General features: G+C 40.8%; 2 long non-coding RNA genes across 2 annotated transcripts; one reads left to right on the top strand and one right to left on the bottom strand.

Annotated features, from left to right (window-relative positions):
• Nucleotides 1–3,553: 3,553 nt before the first annotated feature.
• On the bottom strand, nt 3,554–19,018 carry LOC139034756 (uncharacterized). Its single transcript, XR_011487297.1, has 3 exons — nt 18,470–19,018; nt 12,618–12,813; nt 3,554–4,463 (listed from the first exon to the last, which is right to left on the bottom strand). It is a non-coding gene; the product is annotated as an uncharacterized lncRNA (long non-coding RNA).
• On the top strand, nt 8,893–14,615 carry LOC110151906 (uncharacterized). Its single transcript, XR_002318202.2, has 3 exons — nt 8,893–9,032; nt 11,947–12,032; nt 13,709–14,615. It is a non-coding gene; the product is annotated as an uncharacterized lncRNA (long non-coding RNA).
• Nucleotides 19,019–20,527: the final 1,509 nt, after the last annotated feature.

Below are 20,527 nucleotides of genomic sequence, written 5' to 3'. Positions count from 1 at the left end.
GTCAAGTGATTGTAAATGCTGATCACAGCTTAAAAATACCTTTACACTAATAACTAGATAGTACTTGACCAAATTAGTCCAAATACCATAATCTAGCCAAGTTGATGGATAAAGTTAGCTATCCCAGATGCCTTTCATTGAATTGATGCTATTTGAAAATTTATTTATTTATTTTAAAATTATGGAAAATATGCATGACCAAAATTTGCCATTTTAACCATTTAAAAAATGTCTATTTCTTTATTTTGCCTCTGCTGTGTCTTCGCTGCTGAGCAGGCTGTTGTCCAGTTGCAGCAAGCAAAGGCTACTCTCCAGTTCCAAAGCGCAGGCTTCTCGTTGCAGTGGCTTCTCTCGCTGCAGAGCATGGGCCCTAGGGCCCGTGGATCTCAGTAGTAGCAGTGTGTGGATTTAGTAGTTGTGGCTCCTGGGCTCCGGAGCACAGGTTCAATAGCTGTTGCTCAAGGGCTTAGTTGCTTTGTGGCAAGTGGGATTTTCCCAGATCAGGGACTGAACTCAAGCCTTCAGCATCAGCAGGTAAATTCTTCACCACTGAGCCACCAGGGAAGCCCCATTTTAAACACTTTTAAGTGGACGGTTTAGTGATATAAGTATGTTCACATTGTTATGCAACTGTCACCATCATCTATCTGCAGAACTCTTTTAATCTTGCAAAACTGAACCTGTATTCATTGAACAATAACTTCCCTATCCTTCCACCCCCTCAGTCTCTAGTAACCATTATTCTACTTTCTGTCTCTATGTATTGGACCACTCTAGGCATCTCCTAAGTTGAATCATCCAATATTTGGCCTCTTGTGACTGGCTTATTTCACTTGGCCAAGTGTTTTCAAGGTTCACTCATGTTGCAGTATGTCAGAATTTCCTTCCTTTTGAGGTTGAATTATTTTTGTATGTATATGCCACATTTTGTTTATCCATCCCTCTGTGGATGGACACTTGGGTTGCTTCTACCTTTTGGGATTGGGGAATACTATTATGATTATGGGTTGTCATTATCTGGTTGTACCCTGCTTTCAATTCAGAAGTGAACTTTTCAATCCAGAAGGGGAATTGCTGGATCACATGGTAATTCTATGTTTAGTTTTTGAGGAGACTCCATTCTGCTTTCCATTGTGACTGTGCCATATTACATTTGCACCAGCAGTACACAAGGATTCCAATTTCCACATCCTTGCCAAATTTGTGTTTGCTGTGTTATTTTTTCTTTTTAATTCTTAAAGAGATGGGATATACCAGACCACCTTATTTAAAATTCTTAAAAGAGATGGAATACCAGACTACCTTAACTGCCTCCTGAGATATCTGTATGTAAGTCAAGAAGCAACAGTTTGAACTGGGCATGGAACAACAGACTGGTTCCAAACAGGGAAAGGAGTACGTCAAGGCTGTATATTGTCACCCTGCTTATTTAACTTATATGCAGAGTACATCATGAGAAACGCTGGGCTGGAAGAAGCACAAGCTGGAATCAAGATTTCCTGGAGGAGAAATATCAATAATCTCAGATATGCAGATGACACCACCATTATGGCAGAAAGTAAAGAAGAACTAAAGAGCCTCTTGTTGAAAGTGAAAGCTGCTGCTGCTGCTAAGTCGCTTCCATCATGTCTGACTCTGTGCGACCCCGTAGATGGCAGCCCACCAGGCTCTTCTGTCCCTGGGATTCTCCAGGCAAGAACACTGGAGTGGGTTGCCATTTCCTTCTCCAATGCATGCATGCATGCTAAGTTGCTTCAGTTGTGTCTGATTCTGTGTGACCCTATTCTCTCGGCAAGAATACTGGAGTGGGTTGCTATTTCCTTCTCCAGAAAGTGAAAGAGAAGAGTGAAAAAGCTGGCTTAAAACTCAACATTCAGAAAACCAAGACCATGGCATCTGGTCTCATCACTTCATGGCAAATAGATGGGGAAACAATGGAAAGAGTGAGAGACTTATTTTTGGGGGCTCCAATATCACTGCAGATGGTGATTGCAGCCATGAAATTGAAAGATGCTTGCTTCTTATAAGAAAAGTTATGACCAACTAGACAGCATGTTATAAAGCAGAGACATTACTTTGTCAACAAAGACCCTTCTAATCAGCTGTGGTTTTTCCAGTAGTCACGTATGGATGTGAGAGTTGGACTAGAAAGAAAACTGAGTACCGAAGATTTGATGCTTTTGAACTGTGGTGTTGGAGAAGACTCTTGAGAATCCCTTGTACTGCAAGGAGATCCAACCAGTCCATCCGAAAGGAAATCAGTCCTGAATATTCACTGGAAAGACTGTTGGTGAAGCTGAAACTTCAATACTTTGGCCACCTGATGTGAAGAACTGACTCATTTGAAAAGACCCTGATGCTGGGAAGGATTGAAGGCAGGAAGAGAAAGGGATGACAGAGGATGAGATGGTTGGATGGCATCACCGACTCAATGGACGTGAGTTTGAGCAAGCTCCGGGAGTTGGTGATGGACAGGGAAGCCTGGTGTGCTGCAGTCCATGGGGTTGCAAAGAGTTGGACATCAATGAGCGACTGAACTTAACTGTGTGTGTTATTTATTCTTATAAACTTTTTGCTTGAATTTGGTCATTTAATAGCAGAATCTAGCTTCATTAACAAATTTGCTTATTAAATAGCACTTCTTGGAAAGAGCATATCAGTACCTGTCAGGATTGGATTTCAGTGTTGGCTCTGTAGTGTAGAGCTGAGCTACCTTGGGCAGATTGCTTAATGTTCTTCTTAATTATAAAACAGGAATAACATTCAAGTTGGGAAAGTGAAGTGAAGTTTGAGTTGCTTAACATATAGATGCAAAGCTTATTATTAATGTTGTTGTTATTAGTGTTTCCTGAAACATTCTACTAGATAGAGTGCTTTGTCTTAGTTTTTTTATATATGATATGACAAAAATGTAGCCTCTAATAATGACATGGGTTCGATCCCTGGGTCAGGAAGGTCCCATGGAGGGGGTCATAGCAACCCACTCCAGTATTCTTGCCTAGGAAATCCCATGAACAGAGAAGCCTGGTGAGCTATAGTCTATGGGCTTGCAAATGAATTGGACGTCACTGAGTGACTGAGCATGCACATATCTTAAGAATGGTTTTTATCTTTGACAAGTGTATTAGCAAATAATAAATAGTGACACAATTTTCTAAGTTTTTAGATACTTTCTTACCAAACTCTTTAATTTTTAACCTTCTGACAGTCCCAGGAGCTGTACTGGGCTACTCTCATTGTACAAATGAAGACTCCAACCTTCGACCACGAGGGCGCTGGGTTTATGGGAGGGGAGCCAGGCAGGGGGGCCCCCCTGGCTGGGATGCTGACCCCCCTCCCAGTACCTGCATTCATGTGTGCCCTTTTCTAGAAATGTAACTTTATCTTCTTGATCTGATTAAGTTTTTTATTTTGGTTTTATTAATATTGATTGTCAGAGCAATATCTTAAAAGGACTACATTTGCATGATGCTGCATTTTATTCAGCTAATTACTTTCTGGAGAATTTTTGATTATGCTATAAAATCATATGATGTGAAAATATTTACCACTGTCAGAATAAATCTCAAGAATCCATACATTTTATTTTTCGTGGCCACTCAAAATTCTGGTGTTACATTTATAATATATCCACCTGAATATCTTGTTTATGACAATGTAAGGGGAAACTGAAAGGTGTTTTACATTTCTGACTCTTGATATTAAATGAAAGCAAAACCAGAATAGACCAACCCCACTACAACAATCACTGCCACTATCAATACCACACCTGGGCAGCTACCAACACTTCTTGGGGGTAGGGAATCAATAAGTAGGCAGGAACCTGCAATTTTCCAGCCACTTTGAAAAGTCCAAGTTTGGTAGAAGTTCTTTTGAAACATTTTCTTGGGGCTAAAATCTGACACTACATTATTCTTGATTCTGCTGGAGCCCTCAGTACTCTGGTCTCCATCTCTCTCTCTCCCCCACCCCTCCCACCCTCCACCCCATAGCTTCAGTGCAAACTCCACTAATTTAACTTCCCAGTGGTTTGTGGGGTGAGGTGGGGTAGGATGCTGTTGGGAACTCATGGAAATGTGACAGAGCTGTCAAAACTATAAGTAGTCCGCTATAGACACTAGGAAAAGTGCTGCATTTTTATCTGGTCTTGGTAGAAGATTATTAAGAGAAATTCTGGATACCACTGGCACCCCCTTCTGTACTGCAAGGCTCTCTTCTTTGCCCCCTTTCTCTGTTCCACCTCTTCTCCTTGGCTTGTGGGCACGGGAGCATGCAGTAGTAATGAAGTCAGTTGATGATGAAGGTCCAGTGGAGGGGGAAGACGCCCACTGGAAGAGGAGGCATCTTCATTCTTACTTGGCCTCAGAGAGTAATTCTATGACAAGTCATCCATCTTGCAAATGCAGGCTGCTCTTCACCAGTGGAAAGTGAGAATGTCAAGAATCAGCACAAGTCAATCACCTCTAAAGGGAAAAATAACCAAGGGGTGAGTTTAGGTGGAATAGGACAATACAACACTAGAGGGGAAAATGCTTTCTAGTCATGTTTGTTCCTTCCTTTTCTTTTTTCTTATCCTTTCCCTAGCCTTTCCTAGCCTGTTCTGTTCTATTTCCTCCGAGAGGTAGGGAAGGGGAAAATGTGCATTTATATTTAATCCTGTCAACTGAAAAATGAAAATAAAAATAGTTGGACATTTACTTACATTGGTGAAAATTTTTACTTAATATCAAAAGAACTAATTTTGGCCCACTTATTTAGAACATATATTGTGTTACTGACTTTATTTAGTTTCCTATCAACTTTCTTTCTTTGGGTGGCTATGAATTAGCAGGGGTGAAAATGCCATTCTAAATAGCCTAATCTTTATTCCTAGTGGTGACTCATGGGAGGTGGCTATGATATGGTGGTTAGAAAATCCAATTTTTCTTCTACCTCAAAGGAAAAACAATTGGTGAGTGATCACCTCAGCTGCAATGCAGGAGACCCAGGTTCAATCCCTGGGTTGGGAAGATCCCCTGGAGAAGAAAATGGTAACCCACTCCAGTACTCTTGCCTGGAAATTCAATGGATGCAGGAGCCTGGTGGGCCACAGTCCATGGGGTTGTAGAGTCAGACACAACTGAGCAACTTCACTTTCTTTCACCTCAGCTGAAGACAGGAGACTCTTGATAAAATATTTCATTTGTACATTAAAAAACTGCTGTTAAGAATGTGACTGTCAGATTTTTACTGAGAAAAATGGAAAAACACTGAAATACAAGACAGGGTAACTGGGTACTGTTCCCACTTAACTAGCTGAGTGACCTTGGGTAATCATTCAAACTTTCTCCTTTTCATTTACAAGATCAGGCTAAGAATATCTGCTCTACCAACTTCTTATAAATTTTTATTTTAAAAAAGAATAATAAGGAAAAATTACTTTAAAGCAATTTGAAAAGTAATTATGAAGTATATTGCTTGTGTAAAATAGAATAATGATATTATTGAGAGGAAAACAGTAAATTTACTTTTACTGTTCCCAATGCTAAATAGGTTTAAGTAGCAGATTTATATTGCACATTAGCAGTTTATTTTGGGAAGTATTCACTTCCTAATGCTAGAGAAAGACTGAGTGTGATATGTTCTAGGACTGAATGTGTTTTCATGTGGAAAATAATTCACTGAGAAGTGTTTTCTACTTAAAAAATCAATGAAAGTGCTTCTTTTCAGAAGTTTTTTGAATGAAAACATAGTAGGTCAAGATTTCTTTATAATCTCTCTTTTTAGTTACTTTATTATGAAAGCTATTAAGAAACAAGAAATCCAAGACAAAAATTGCCCATTGAAACACATTTTCATGTGGCCAAGTTACTTGTCATCATTGGTTGTATCTACTTAAAAGTTTTATATATTGAAGTGATAATACATATAGAATTTTGTAGTCTGTATTTTTACTTAATGAAGTTTTTTTAAAATTTATTTATCTTTTATTATTTCCCTACAGTTGACATTCACTGTTTCTCAAGGTTTTGTTTTTTTTTTTTTTAACACAACAATGCTCCCATAAATATTCTTATATTTATTTATTTAGTAGATACTTATTGAGCATTTGTTATGTGTCAAGCACTGTTCTAACTCCTGGGAAATGCCTATGGACAAAACAAGATCCCCACCCTCATGGAGCTTATGTTAGAGTCAGGGAGATGGCCGCTAAACAATAAACACAATAAAAATTGGGTTACAGGGCGTGTTAGAATGTGAAGTGCTATGGATAAAAGAGAAAGTATAAAAGGAGAGGAATTTGGGATTGTTGGGTAAGTTGGAATTATTATTATTAGTTTTTTATTGGAGTATGGTTGATTTACAGTGTTGTGTTAGTTTCTGCTATATAGCAAAGTGAATCTGTTATACATATCTCCACTCTCTTTTAGATTCTTTTCCCATATTGGACCTTACAGTGTATTGAGTAGAATTCCCTGTACTACACAGTAGGTTCTTACTAGTTATCTATTTTATATATAATAGTGTGTATATCTTTTTTTTTTTTATATAGTTCTTCTGTGTATTCTTGCCACCTCTTAATATCTTCTGCTTCTGTTAGGTCCATACCATTTCTGTCCTTTAGCAAGCCCATCTTTGCATGAAATGTTCCCTTGGTGTCTCTCATTTTCTTGAAGAGATCTCTGGTCTTTCCCATTCTGTTGTTTTCCTCTATTTTCTTTGCACTGATCATTGAGGAAGGCTTTCTTATCTCTCCTGGCTATTCTGTGGAACTCTGCATTCAAATGGGAATATCTTTCCTTTTCTCCTTTGCCTTTCGCCTCTCTTCTTTTCACAGCTATTTGTAAGACCTCCTCAGACAGCCATTTTTCTTTTTTGCATTTCTTTTTCTTGGGGGTAGTCTTAATCCCTGTCTCCTGCACAATGTCATGAACCTCTGTCCATAGTTCATCAGGCACTCTGTCTATCAGATCTAGTCCCTTAATTCTATTTCTCACTTCTACTGTATAGTCAAAAGGGATTTGATTTATGTCATACCTGAATAATATAGTGGTTTCCCCCACTTTCTTCAATTTAAATCTGAATTTGGCAATAAGGAGTTCATGATTTGAGCTACAGTCAGCTCCCGGTCTTATAATGGAAAGTAATCTGAAAACATATATAACTGAATCACTTTGCTATACATCTGAAATGAACACAATATTGTAAATAAACTATTAATTAAACTATCAATTTAAATAAATAAACTATCAATTAAAAAAAAAAGTTGTTCCCACCAGTATCTGAGATCAATGTTAAAGCACTCTGGGAAGCTTAGACTATTACTATTTTTCTGTGTACAAATGGAATAGTCTGTTTTTACTAGCTTTATTGGTCAAACTAGTCAGATAATAGTCAGATAATCTGGAAACACACAACATGATTTGAAGTTTCAGTCTAATAACTGGTATAATTTGTTTGCCAGATCAACTTGGTTTCTTTGCTTTGACACAGTCAAATTAGTTAAGGCATTAAAATTGGCCTACTTTGGGTATAATATAGTTTTATTGTGTCTACTGGGATATTTGACTATGAAATATGAAAGCATCTGAGTAACTCTTAGGTCTCTATTCTGAGATCAATGCTTCTGCCATAAAAGAAAGGTTATAAATAATAGCAATTTAAGTCAATACCCACTGATTATCATCAGGCAGTTACAGTTTAAAGTACTTTGCATAAAATGAAATTCTGCAACAGCTTTATACAGTAGATACTATTATAATCTTCATTTTACAGATGAGAATCCTAAAGCACAGAGAAGCTAAGTAACTTCCCCAAGATCATACAGCTTTATAGTGTTACAGCCAGAATTTATAGGTAAGGAGTCAGGTTCTAGGCTTTGTGCTCTTAACCACAACACTATACTTTGTTAATTTGTTTTTCTGTCTCCTTGACAACTCTGCTGGATCTGTTTCAATTTCTTTACCATTAGGAAAGAGAAGGTTTGGGTCAGCATTTTTCAGGCACTTTCTCTATTCAGCCATAGAAAGTAATTTGAAGTTCTTTCTGTGGTAATAGATGTGAGAATTGGGCTGGGTTTTGCCTTGCATAAGCTATGTGTGTAATTAAGGAATCTTTCAGACATCGGGGTTTTACAAGGAAGTAGAAGTCAGATTGCCACTGCCAGTACTTTGATGAAAAGGTAATTAACTCCATTATGACTAATTTTGCTGCTTTTATTTGGCTAAAGAAATGAGAGATATTAAAATCATTTTTAATTGATTTTGTTTCTGGTTGAGAGCTAACAGTGATAATGATGTGAGCCATTAAAGAGCACATTTTAATATTCCAGATTTAAAGATACATTGCCCATGCTTTGTATTTCTCATATACATTAGAACTATTAGTCCCTTAAAACTATTTGAAATAATACAGCGGTGTATCTTTTAAGTGTTTTTAATCACTTACTTTCTCTGGTCCTTAATTCTCCAGATCTCATTCTTTTTATTCCCCTTGTTTTAATACATGGTTGGATCAGATAAGATGCCCAAGAGGCTTTTTCTATCCTGACAGAGCAAAGGGACAGATACTCATCACATTTATGTGCTTGGCAGCAACTGTGGGTCAGTTCTAGTTCTTTTTTTTTAACTATTGAGGTTGAGCAACATGTGAAATGCTGTTCACATTTAATATGTGGTGAGTTTTAACATGAAAACTCAGTGACTTTGAGGGTAAGCATACACCCGTGAGGGGCTTCCCTGACAGCTCAGATGATAAAGAATCTGCCTGCAGTGTGGGAAAGCTGGGTTCGATCTCTGGTCAGGAAGATCCCCTGGAGAAGGGAATGACTGTCAACTCCAGTATTCTTGAGTAATTCCAAGAACAGAGAATTCTGAAGAATTTCAAGAACAGAGGAGCCTGTCAGGGCTACAGTCCATGAGGTTTCAAAGAGTTGGATATGACCGAGAGACTTTCACTATTCATATAACCTTGAAACCATCACCACCATCAAGGCCGTGAACATAGTCATCACCTCTTAAAGTTTCCTCCTGCCTCTATTATTATTATTTGTGGTAAGAACATTTAACATGAAATTTACTCTTTTAGTAGATTTTCAGTGTACATACAATACAGTATTGTTAGCTATAGGCACTATGTTGCATAGTGTCAATAGATCTTTGAAACTTACTCATTTTGCATGATTGAAACTTTGTACACATTAACAATCACCTTCCCACTCCCCCTCCCTGCTGGTCAGGAAGTTCACCATTCCACTCTCCTCTATGATTTTGACCATTTTCAAGTCCACATATAGGTGAGATCTTTTATTTGCCTTTTTGTGTCTGTTGTAGGCCAATTCTAGTTCACGCTCCTCCTCTGCATAGGTTAGTTTTCTCAAAAATATATATATATAAATTATATTCCTACTTAAAAAATAAATATATTTATTATATTCTTACATTTTTCACTTTTAGTTAAAAATTATTTTAAACTAATTTCAAATGTAGAGGAAACAGTAAGAATCAAGAAACTTTTTTCAACTCTTTTCAGAGTAAGTTGCTGACAGGTTGCTTCATCATCCTAAAATAGTTTCTAATCTCAATCAAAAAATATTCTTCTCTGTAACCACACAGAATAGTAAAAATCTAGAAATTGACATTGATATATAACAGTGATCTGATTCTCTGACCCCCTTCGGAGTCTTATCAGTTGTCCTAATATTGTCCTATATCACAAAAGGATTTAGTTCAGGATAATACATTGAATTTAATTCTCAAGTTCCTTTAATCTACTTTCATCTGTAATCCTCAGTCTATCCCTGACCCTAACTTTTCTCAAGATTATAGGCTGGCTGTGTTTTTTAGAATATCCCTAATTTAGATTTGGTTCTTTTTGAAAAAATTCAGTTAATGTATTTTTGGTCATTGTATCAGACATGATTCTGTCTTCTTTTCATTGCATCTACTCAGGTGTTACACATTTTTTATTTGCTTCTTTACTGGTGATGTTGACTTTAAACATTTCACAGAGGTGGTGTGTGTCAATTTTATCCACTGTAGAGTTTCTTCTTTTTTTCTTCTTTATACTTAATAGGTATTTTGAAGGGTAGTATTTTGAGACTTTGCCAGTATCACATATCACAATATCACACTCACTAGCTTAGCATTCTTTGATGTTTAATGAATTAATAACAAAATAGATTATTTCTATGAAAGTTGCCAGATGATTTTTATGATTCAGTTGTTTTCTGCCTATATAAGTTGATATACTATTGTAAGAAAAAAAATTTCCTCTCTCCATTGATTTATTTATATCAGTATAGTCAAATAGATTCTTATGTTATTTAATGAGTATAATCTGTTACTACTGTTATTTCAAATAAGTTTTTATTCCAAATCAAGTTATTTATTTCAAATCAGTTCAAATTGACCTGGATCTGAAGGTCCTTCAAGTCTACTTCTCCATTCTCTTAACATCTCTGTGTCATTTTTAAAGCCCCCTTTAAACTTTTTGATATAGAATTTCAGGATTGTTTTGTATTTTCTCTGCTCCAGCTAATTCTCCAAGGAATCCTGCTTTCTTTTAGTGGATAATGCTGTTTAGAAACCAAGATCTGGCAGTAGATGTGCTCAATGCTCTTGCAGTATCTTGTTCTCAGAGCTGCTCTTTTTGAACAGAGCTGTGAAATATGTGTCTGTGTGTGATTCTGGGAGTGAGAATATGTACAGTACACGTTTATTTCTGTATCAGTGTGATTGAAAACTATGAGTTATGCTAGTATATTTCATCCCTGATTTATGATGGTTCAACTTAGGATTTTTAAACTTTACAATGGTATGAAAGTGATATGCATTCAATAGAAATCTTACTCTGAATTTTGATCTTTTCCTGGGGTACATATGTAGTAACAATACACCCTCTTGCCAGGCAGCATGGTGAGCTAAAGTTCCTTGTCAACCACATGATCACAAGGATAAATAACCAATACACTTATAATCAGGGGCTTCCCAGGTGGCACAGTGGGTAAAGAACCTCCTGCAATGTAGGAGGTGCAGGAGATACGGGTTCAATTCCTGGGTCTGGAAGATCCCCTGAAGGAGGGCACAGCAGCTGATATTCTTGCCAATATCCCCAATATTCTTGCCTGGTGAGTCCCTTGGACAGAGGAGCCTGGAGGCTATAGTCTAGAGTCTATAGTCCATGGGTCTCAGAGAGTCAGACACGACTGAAGTGACTGGGCAAGGACACACACTTCTGATCATTCAGTACCCATACAACCATTCTTCCACTTTCTGTATAGTTTTTGATAAATTACGCAGGATCTTTAGTGCATTATTATAGAATAGTCTTTGTATCTGATGAATTTGCCCAACTTGTAGGCTAGTATAAGTGTTCTGAGAACATTTAACGTAGGCTAGGCTAAGTTGTGATGTTTTGTAGGTTAGATGCATTAACTGCATCTTTGAATTACAATATTTTCAACTTACAATGGGTTTATTGGGACACAAGCCTATTGTAAGTCAAGGGAGAGCTGTACTTCCAATTCTAAGCTAACATTACAAAGTTGATTTCTAGTTTTGCCTCTTTCCATATTGTAACTTCCTTCTCCAACGGTGAAAAACCGAACTGCTATTATTTTCAATTTGTACTTTTCATTTTGTCAGTCTCTTGTACAGAATCATTGTTCCCCTGCACCCCAACCCTGCAGGAACGTTTACTTCCCATCCCATTCAGGCACCAAGCTTCCAAGCGGGCCGCTGCCATAAGCTGCCAGAGCGTTCTTCCTCCTCTGCCTCGCCCCATGGTTTCCCACCTTACCACTCAGGCTCTGACCCTCTGAGTAGGGTTGTGACAACCTTCCCTCTTCTCTACCCCATCCCATCACACCTTGATTTGCCCTCCCTCATTGTTTCTAGTTTGAAGTATCCAGGAAGGAAAGAGGATCATTACATTCATTTGATATTTTATTCGTTCTCTCTGAAACAGGTGGAGTTATTGCCACTTCCTATAGAGACTGGAACATAAAGAGGTTGTTTGCTCAAACTCTGAAGACTTTGGGAGCCCAGACTAAGGTTGCTCTGAACAAATTCCAGTGTCTTTTGTTAGGACCAGCCTTGATGTCTAAACAGGATTCTCCAGTTTTATCATTAGTGGTTCCCATCCAGCGACTTAGCAGTAACTCGTGGCTCTGAACAACTCTGCCTAAAGGATGGATATGCACCTTCAAGTGCCAGGATTCCCCAGGAGTAATCACCTTGGGTCGTCCTCTCTAAGTCTCAGGGAAATAGCTGGGAGTAAAATTCAAAACATGTAATGACTGCTCGGGCACGGGAACTGACCTGTAGGAATGGACTCTCAGCATATGCGGTAGAAAAATCCTGTAGCCCCCTAGTTATGCGAGGTTTCATTCTCTGGGATGTTCAGGTAGTTTCTGATGGAGAAGCTGAGGCTGACAGTTAGCAGTGGCAAAACCTGTAACGTTGGAGAGCTTTTGTTTCCCAACCAAGATGGAACAATTTCAATATTTATTTTAACAATCAGTATGGCTTATCCAGTGCTTACTGGATGGAGATCAGGCTTCCAGTTGCTAAAGCAGACATCATCATGTTCTTTTCACTTGGCAGGGTTTGGGATGGGAAGAAAATAGATAAACTCACCTAGGTATACTCAGGGTAAGGCCAATGAACTTAATGTTAGGATGGGAGTGTTTGAGATATGAATTCATGTATTCTTCCTTTCTATCTAATCAACAGATGTCCATGGCTTTTGTTAGGAATGTTACAGCAGAAACAGCAATTCCAGGCTTTGGATGGCTTCAGAGTGTAGATCAACCTGAGCCCACACGAAGTTTTCCTGAATTAAGAGAGAGGAAGAGAATAGGAGAGGAAGTGAAATCATACGAGAATTAAGTGTGTTCCTGAAAGATGAGCCCCGTATCCTTTGCCATCCTCCTCACTTCAGGGTAGAGTACAGGATAGGAATTCAGGTGGGATTGGGGACCTGAGAGGAGCGGGGTCTTGTGCCTGCTTACTCAGAGGGACCCTAAGTTTTCCCTCCCGCCTCAGTGACAGCAAAACAATAGAAGGGTTCCTTTGTCCCTAAATGATGCCCAGCAGAGGTAAAAAGCATCAGCTAACCTCAGAGAATTTCTTATAGCAACAGAATCATGTGTGTTCATGATCTGGAGGGATCTGGGAATTATGAGGAGCCATGCGTTGAGGAACAAGTAACAATGCAACAATGACCACCTGTCACATGACAGGAATCATGACATCTTAAGGGATGACAACACACACACATGATGACTCAGACACAGTGGATATCCCAATGCCTTTTTGCAAGCCACAGAAGCAATCTGATAGTAAATTCCATTTCAGGGAAAATGAGATGGTCCTTGAACTGCCCTCTTTCTTTCCTTCAGGAAATAGGGATTTTATTAGAAATTGAGTTCAGTTGTAGAAAAACAAAGTTGTATTTCTTGTACATCAGAGGTGGCAGTCTGACATTCTTCCCCTCTATACCTGGTACTAATCTGTGCCCCAGGATTTTATACTTTTCATTCCAAGATGGGCCAAAGTTAACTGCCCAGTGTGAGAGAGAAAGGCAATGGTGACTCAGCAGTGTAACAGCTCAAAGGCACTCAGGGCAGGAAGGAACTTTTGAACTCTGCTATTTTGCAAGTGACAGTGACTTGGGGTAATATAATTATCCAGGACAGTTCTACCCACATATAGCATCTGTTTTTCAGTTTGCTCCTGCTGCTTTGAACACACTTTGGCAGCAGGCTTCACTGAGGCACAAAGGAGTCAAGTGTCTTGACCAGGCCGCATGGAGAGGTGGTAGCGCAGTCCACCTTGGCATCTGGGACCATTATGACATTCCATTATCTGCTGTCAACACCGGGGCTTCCTGCCTTAGGAATGCAGCTGCAGCCTTTCGCTGAAAAATTCGCCTCTTTTCACATAGAAGGCATAATTAAGAACACAGCTGCAAATTGGCTCTTCTCAACAATTTTCCCTGCTGTCCCATAAAATGTGAAAAATACGGGCCGGTACATTGATTAGACAGACTCTTGGGGCTGAATTGTGTGTAATCTATCCACTTCTGGCACTTTGAAATAAGTTTTTTTGCTCTTCCATTGGAAATTAAAGGAAAAAACAGAAAATACCAGTAGCCTGGGCGTTTCTTGGTTGGGCACTTCACGGACACAGTGAGAGGATGTAATCAGCTCACATCCTCATTTGAGTTTGTAACACACACAAATACACACACACATACACTTTGCCTTGATGATGACACAGTATAAGTTTCTTGGCAAATATTGATGTATTTATTTCCTCTGTGAATTTTTTGACTGAAGAAACTTTGAAGCAGCTTGTCATTTTCTTTTTTTTTGTTCTGCCACCTCTGTCTGATGAGGGAGAAGAAATCTAGGTTGGGTGTATTGTACTCTCCAGGGGTCTATTAGTGTTATTTTAGTGGTATTGTATTAAGGACTGGACTTACTGTGTGCACTGGAATCAGGTTCAATTTCCAGACCCACCCTTTAAGCCCTGAGACCTTCATCAATTAGTTTAACCTCTGGGAACCTCAATTTTCTCCACCAATGAGATTGCAGTGATTGTGCTTGTTGTATAGAATGATCATGAACATTAAGTGCAGCTGCAAATTTGCGCTTTCTAGTATATTGCTTGGTCTGGTCTAACAGAATGTGCTCATTAAATTGCATGACTGTCTAAATCTTCATTGAGATTTAGAAACAAGGAGCAAGACTGTTACAGGGAAAGAGGGGACTCTAGCTTTATTTTTATCGAATCATCTTGACATTTATGCAAAATAATTTGGATTAGAATGGGGCCAATACTCAAAGAAGTGCTGGAAAATGTTGTTTTGATAAAAGTTCTCTGAACGACCTGTATTTAGGAAAAAACACCAACAATGAAACCACTTATAACCTAATTCTACAAGGAAAAAGAGAAACGGTACTGCACTGATGTTTAAAGCCAGCCTCCTATGCCGGACAAGGTACAGAGAAGCCACCACAAAGACATGGCCTGCATTTTCCTGGATCTTTATTCGCATCACTCTAGTTCTTTTCCAAATAATGAGTTCAGGAGAGTTCTTGGCAGATTCACAGCAAGCTCCCAATTGAACGTTCCTGCTTGGATCCTCTGTTCACCATAGACCGCACACAGCTGCCTTCTGTGCAAATGTGCCCTGATAAATAGTGGCTGGGTCCCCACAGAATACGTGGCCCCAGATTGTAGGATGAAGCGATTGTCAGTGAGGGGGCGCTTGGTCATTACACGGCCCCCGAAAGGAGAGGGAAAATGGCAAGGGTATAACAGCAGCTTCAGTGGAGGGAACTGAACACTATTCCCACTGGGTGGCTGCCCTACTTTTGCTCCTTGGGAAGACCTGACAGGACAAAGAGCCAAGGGTTCTGTGTTTGCTCAGACATGGTTAATGTACCTGTATCCTCCTGAAGATGAAAAGTGAGTTTCTTTTTTTAAAAACTGAATAGAGTTGATTTACAAGGTTGTGTTAGTTTCTGCTGTATTCCTTCAGTTATACCACACACACACACATATATGTATTCATTTCTGTTATGGTTTATCATGGGATATTGAATATAGTCCAGCCCCCCTGTGCTATACAGTAGAGCCTTATTGTTTACCCATTCTGCATATAATATTTTGTGTCTGCTAACCCCAAACTCCCACTCTGTCCCTCCCCTGTCTCCCCTTCTCCTTGGCAACCATGTCTGTTCTCTGTATCTCTGAGTCTGTTGCTGTTTTGTAGCTAAGTTCATTTGTGTCATGTTTTAAAAGTCAGATTCTAAATACATGAAGGACATCTCAAATCAAAAAGTAATGCATTCCATTAAGTGCTTTTGCAGATTTTCTCTACCCTCTTTACCACCCCCTCCAGTCCTGCCCACCACATTTAATCATAAAGAAACGAGCTGGAGACATAAAAGTATGTGCATCTAAATAGCATTCTTTGTAGAATAAGACAGATGTGTAAATCTCTTTGCTGGTACTTATTCTAATGAAGAAGATTAAATTCATCTGAAGCATTCACCTTTATAGAGAGGAGGAGAACATTTAAGGTGTGAATGAGCACAGATGCCCAGTGGTAAGAAAAGACAGCTGGATTTGCCATGTCAAGGGAAGCACAACTCCACAGTTTAAGTCCCCACAGATGCCGTTCTGAGCCACTGTACTTGTATCAGAGGCAGACAAGCGCAGGACGCCGGGACCGTGGGGGCGGCATTGTTTAACCTTTGTTCCTCACATCCCTCAGGAGAGCAGACAACACCTCTATTTTCAATGTTTCTTCTGAATGATTTCCCGCCTGGTGGATTGACAGGTACTCTGATTATCTGCCTAAGGAAAATGAAGGGATAAAGAGCTGAGAGATGAAGATTGACTTGAAAGGACTACATCAAGGAGTGTATGTTACAGTTGGATAAAAAAGAATATAAAAAGGGGGCTTGTGGGAAAATGTAAGATTAGCACCTAAAATATATTTTGGAGAAAAGCATAGTGTTTTGCCAAACTGGTCTTTACTTGAAAAATAATATCAGATTGTCACTGTCATAGTTTATAGAGATTTATTTGAGGAAGAGAAATGCTTTTCTCTTTTTACCATCTAGAACAGGGCTGTGTGATGATCATCTTGGGGCATCTCAGTCAGTTATGTGGGGTTGAGACTGGGAACTTTTATTTTAGAACCTCCTTTCAGGTGGACCTGACTGCGGTCCAGGTGGGAAACTACACTAGTTGAGGTGGGTGGCGTGTTCTGGAAATGACTTCTTTGCTTTGTTTGATTTCCTCTTGCTCAAAATTTGTCTGGCCCCACTTCACCCATTTTCTCATCCCTAACCCAACTTTGAGTGGTCTTTAATACAGCTGAGTATCTTGACCTAATAACAGATTACCCAGGAGAACCTGGGTAGTTACTCAGCTGACCGGGCTAAACTTAAAGGGAAGATGAAGTTAGAAACAGGCGGTTATTTCCTACCCATCCCTCTAGTTCCAACATATGCTTTATAATAGTGTAAGACTGATGTGTTTTCCTTGAATAGGACCGTTTTAGGGGACATTTTCTAGTGTCCTATTAGGGTTTTGGAAAAGAAAAGCACAAGAAGTGAGGAAAGAAACACTATAACCATGATATCCAAAAAGAACAGCCCCAGCAAGTGGTCCTGGCTGGGTTCTGTCGATGTTTGCCTGATCTGTTTTCATATCACAGAGCTCAGTGATCTGGGTTGCAGGAGGATTTTCTGTCAAAACCAGTTGTATAAGGGAGTAATGAAGTTTTTGGAAATACCCCTGCATTCTCTCCTTCTCACTCAATTAGAAAACAGAGCCACAAGCAAAGGCTATTTTTATGACCTTTCAGCCGTGTGATCGCTGCTTTGCCCACTTCTGTTGAGACAGAAGCACGGCAGGGGAAGTCCCATGTGGCCTGGACAAATGGGGTCGTTAGGCCTTTACCTATTTATCCTTGGCCGTGGTTTGCACTGCTTTAATCCCCAGGCTCACGTTGCCGCTGAGGCAGGACAACATTCTTATCATTAAGAGGGTACACAACATTGCATATGTTTTTGAATGCAAATTTGCATTCTCCCAGCTCACACTTCACCTCTTTTTTTTTTTTGAAAACAAAATACCCCGAGTCCCTGATGATTGAATATGAAACATGATCTGGATTGCCTTTGCTTCCAGCTCTGCTCCCCAGCTGTGTTTATAGCTATCCTAGTCCTACGCACACGTCCCCTCTTCGTGGGGCCAAAAAAAGGCAGATCATTTGTGGCCGGGGACAAAGCGTGGCACTTGCTGGCCAAGAAAAGAGTTCCCAGGACTTGATCTCTGACCTTAGTGAACACAGTCAGTCCTTCCCTGGCCCATCTTCCATTCACAGGCTGCCTGTGTTCATTTGGATGCCCTTTTCATTGCAATTCTCTGCTCCCCATCCCCTCTACAGGCCACAGGGTACCCCACAAGGTACCCTTTTTTTCCACAAGGAGGACTTAGAAGAGTCAGTAACAAATGATGAGCACCCGGACTTGGGAGAACCTGGCGTCCCATTCGGCAGTTTGTGTTTTCAGCTGGGCCAGTAGGAAGGAAGAGTTTGTAAAGGTCTAAATGGCTGTGGTTGTCTTTTGTCCTGGAGACAATGCTGATAAACATGCTGGTTCTCTGTTGCGTTTGGATGCCCACAGGGAGTGATGGGCACCCCAGCCAGTGCCCGTCCCCCCTCCAGCCCCTACCCTCAGCACTAAGGCCGCTGTCGTGCACACAGCCCAGCCACGTTTGCCTTCTGCTTCATGTAGGTGACACAGCTGCCAGCTGCCCCAGCTCCTAAGGAGCCGCAGGTTGCTGACCTGAGGTCACATTCCCGAGGTTGTGCCTCAGGGCCCCTCGGAGCGGACCTTCTGCCCTCCCCGCCCTCACCTGCCCTGCTCACTGGCCCCCCACCTTCCCACTGGCCCCATTCTCACCTGCCAGATCCAGCCAGCCTGAGTGGCACAGAACAATATGTGCAGCTTGGCTCTACTCCAGAGAAGTCAGGAGGATTTCCAGGGGGGGATCACCACCACTTCTCTGGCCCCCACTAACCTTCCAGATGCCAGCTTGACCACAGTTGAGAAGCTGCAACAATGCAGACTTCGCTCCCAACCTCTTAAGAGGCCACTGCCACACTGAGAGCTGCGGGCCCGGATGGCATTTCAGCAGGGACTGGGGACGGAGCTGGACATCTGCATCGGACCTCCCTCGGGGGCACTGACCGCTGAGGAAAAAGCCCCAGACTTCCCCATGCCATCGTTTGCCTCTCTCCCTGCCTCCTGCTCTTAGAAAAGGGAGCATTTGGGAAAGCTGAGTTCAGCAGCTGTGCTCACTGGTCGGATCTCTAGCACAGGCCCGTGCTGGCCGGAGCTGGGCATGAGCGGCTTTAGGACTAGCCGAGAGGGTGTGTGGAACGGCTGCGAGAGCCCAGGTGCCTCCCCGGGGCTCCAGGCACGGGACACAGCCAGGCACCATCAGCAAGCTTGCTGTTTCCTGCTGTCGGATCCCCGGCACGCTGCCCTCTGGAGCCCTGCCAGGGTCCACGGTGCTGGGCCAGACTTGCCGTAATAGCCACACACACCGGATTTGTGAGGAAACACCTTCAGTGTGCGATGGTCGAAAACCCCCTCACTGTCCTTAAGAGAACCATGCAGCCTGCTGTGTGGGCTGTGCTCAGGCGAACATAGATCTGTCAGCAGATTCTCTCCCGAGCTGTCACCACTGAAATTTATGCTGCACGTTGGGTCCTCCCTTCCTTGTGATGCTGAGGACGGATGCAGGCGTTTGGTTTCTCCTCATTTTGCAGATGAGTGGGTTTGAAGACTGGAATTGAAACATGAGTGGCTTATCAGATTGCGGCTGTGAAGGTGGCCGCAAACCTAGAACCCGGCTCTCATTTTCATTTCCTTTCTCTTTCTTTTTTCTTCTTCTCTCTGTTTGGTTTTTCAAAATGTTATTGGGAGGGTTCACCTTGATCGAGCTGGTCTCTGAAACACTTCTTGCTGGAAGCATGTAGATGCTCAGTGTGGAAGGAAGTATGAACATTTGCTATGCCAATGCTGGCCATGAGAACTTTCTGCGTGATGCACATGCTCTCTATCTGCTCTGTCCAGTTCAGTAGCCACCGGCCCCACATGGCTATTGAGCACTTGAAACATGGCTAATCTGATGAAGGGACTGAATTTTAAATTTTATTCCATTTTAATTCATCTAAAATTGAATTTAAATAGCCATTTGTGACTATTGACCACAAACCCATCCGTTCTACAGATGGGAAAGTGAGACCCAGGGAGTGGAACTTGCACAGAACATGAAGTGAACAGCTGATTCAAGCCATCTAGAGCAGTCAGTACTTTTTGACTAACAAAATTGTAATTTGTTTGGTGTCTGGGCATAATGCTTTCAAACATTTCAGACCTTACAAAATAAAAGAAATAGGCTACTTCGGAACATTACATTTTGTGCCAGGTTAAAACTGGTAATTCCCTTGTACAAACGGAGGGGTACTGGACATAAGTGTGAGCAAAGTCTGGGAGATAGTGAAGGACAGGGAACCCTGGCGTGCTGCAGTCCATGACTATGCAAAATTGAACGTGACTTAGTGGCGTGAGCACCACCACCCTCTAAGGGGAAGCAGGCTGGGAAAGTCTGGTCTGTTATTCCACGAAAGACCCTAGAGTGGCGCTGTTGTATCGCTTCTGAGGCCCGCAGACTCCAAAATCAAAAAACTCAAAATGAAAGAAAAATTCACCTTGTTCTTCCTAGTCCTGCTCTGTCCACCCCTAACCGTTTATTCTTTTATGTTCAGATCTTTGAATATTTTACTTCCCAGTATAAAGAGAAATAAAATTCTCTCTGTGAGCCTACAAAAATAGAATTCCATATGTGGGGGACCGAAGTCTGAAGTTGGGTTCTTGTTTTTAAAATGCATTGAGAATCCTATGTGGACTAATTCCTAAGGAAGTTTAAACACACATTTATCCTTTTTTTTT

Source organism: Odocoileus virginianus, chromosome 4, assembly GCF_023699985.2.
Source record: "Odocoileus virginianus isolate 20LAN1187 ecotype Illinois chromosome 4, Ovbor_1.2, whole genome shotgun sequence".
Taxonomy (NCBI): Eukaryota; Metazoa; Chordata; class Mammalia; order Artiodactyla; family Cervidae; genus Odocoileus; species Odocoileus virginianus.
This window is presented reverse-complemented; position numbering and strand designations above follow the sequence as displayed.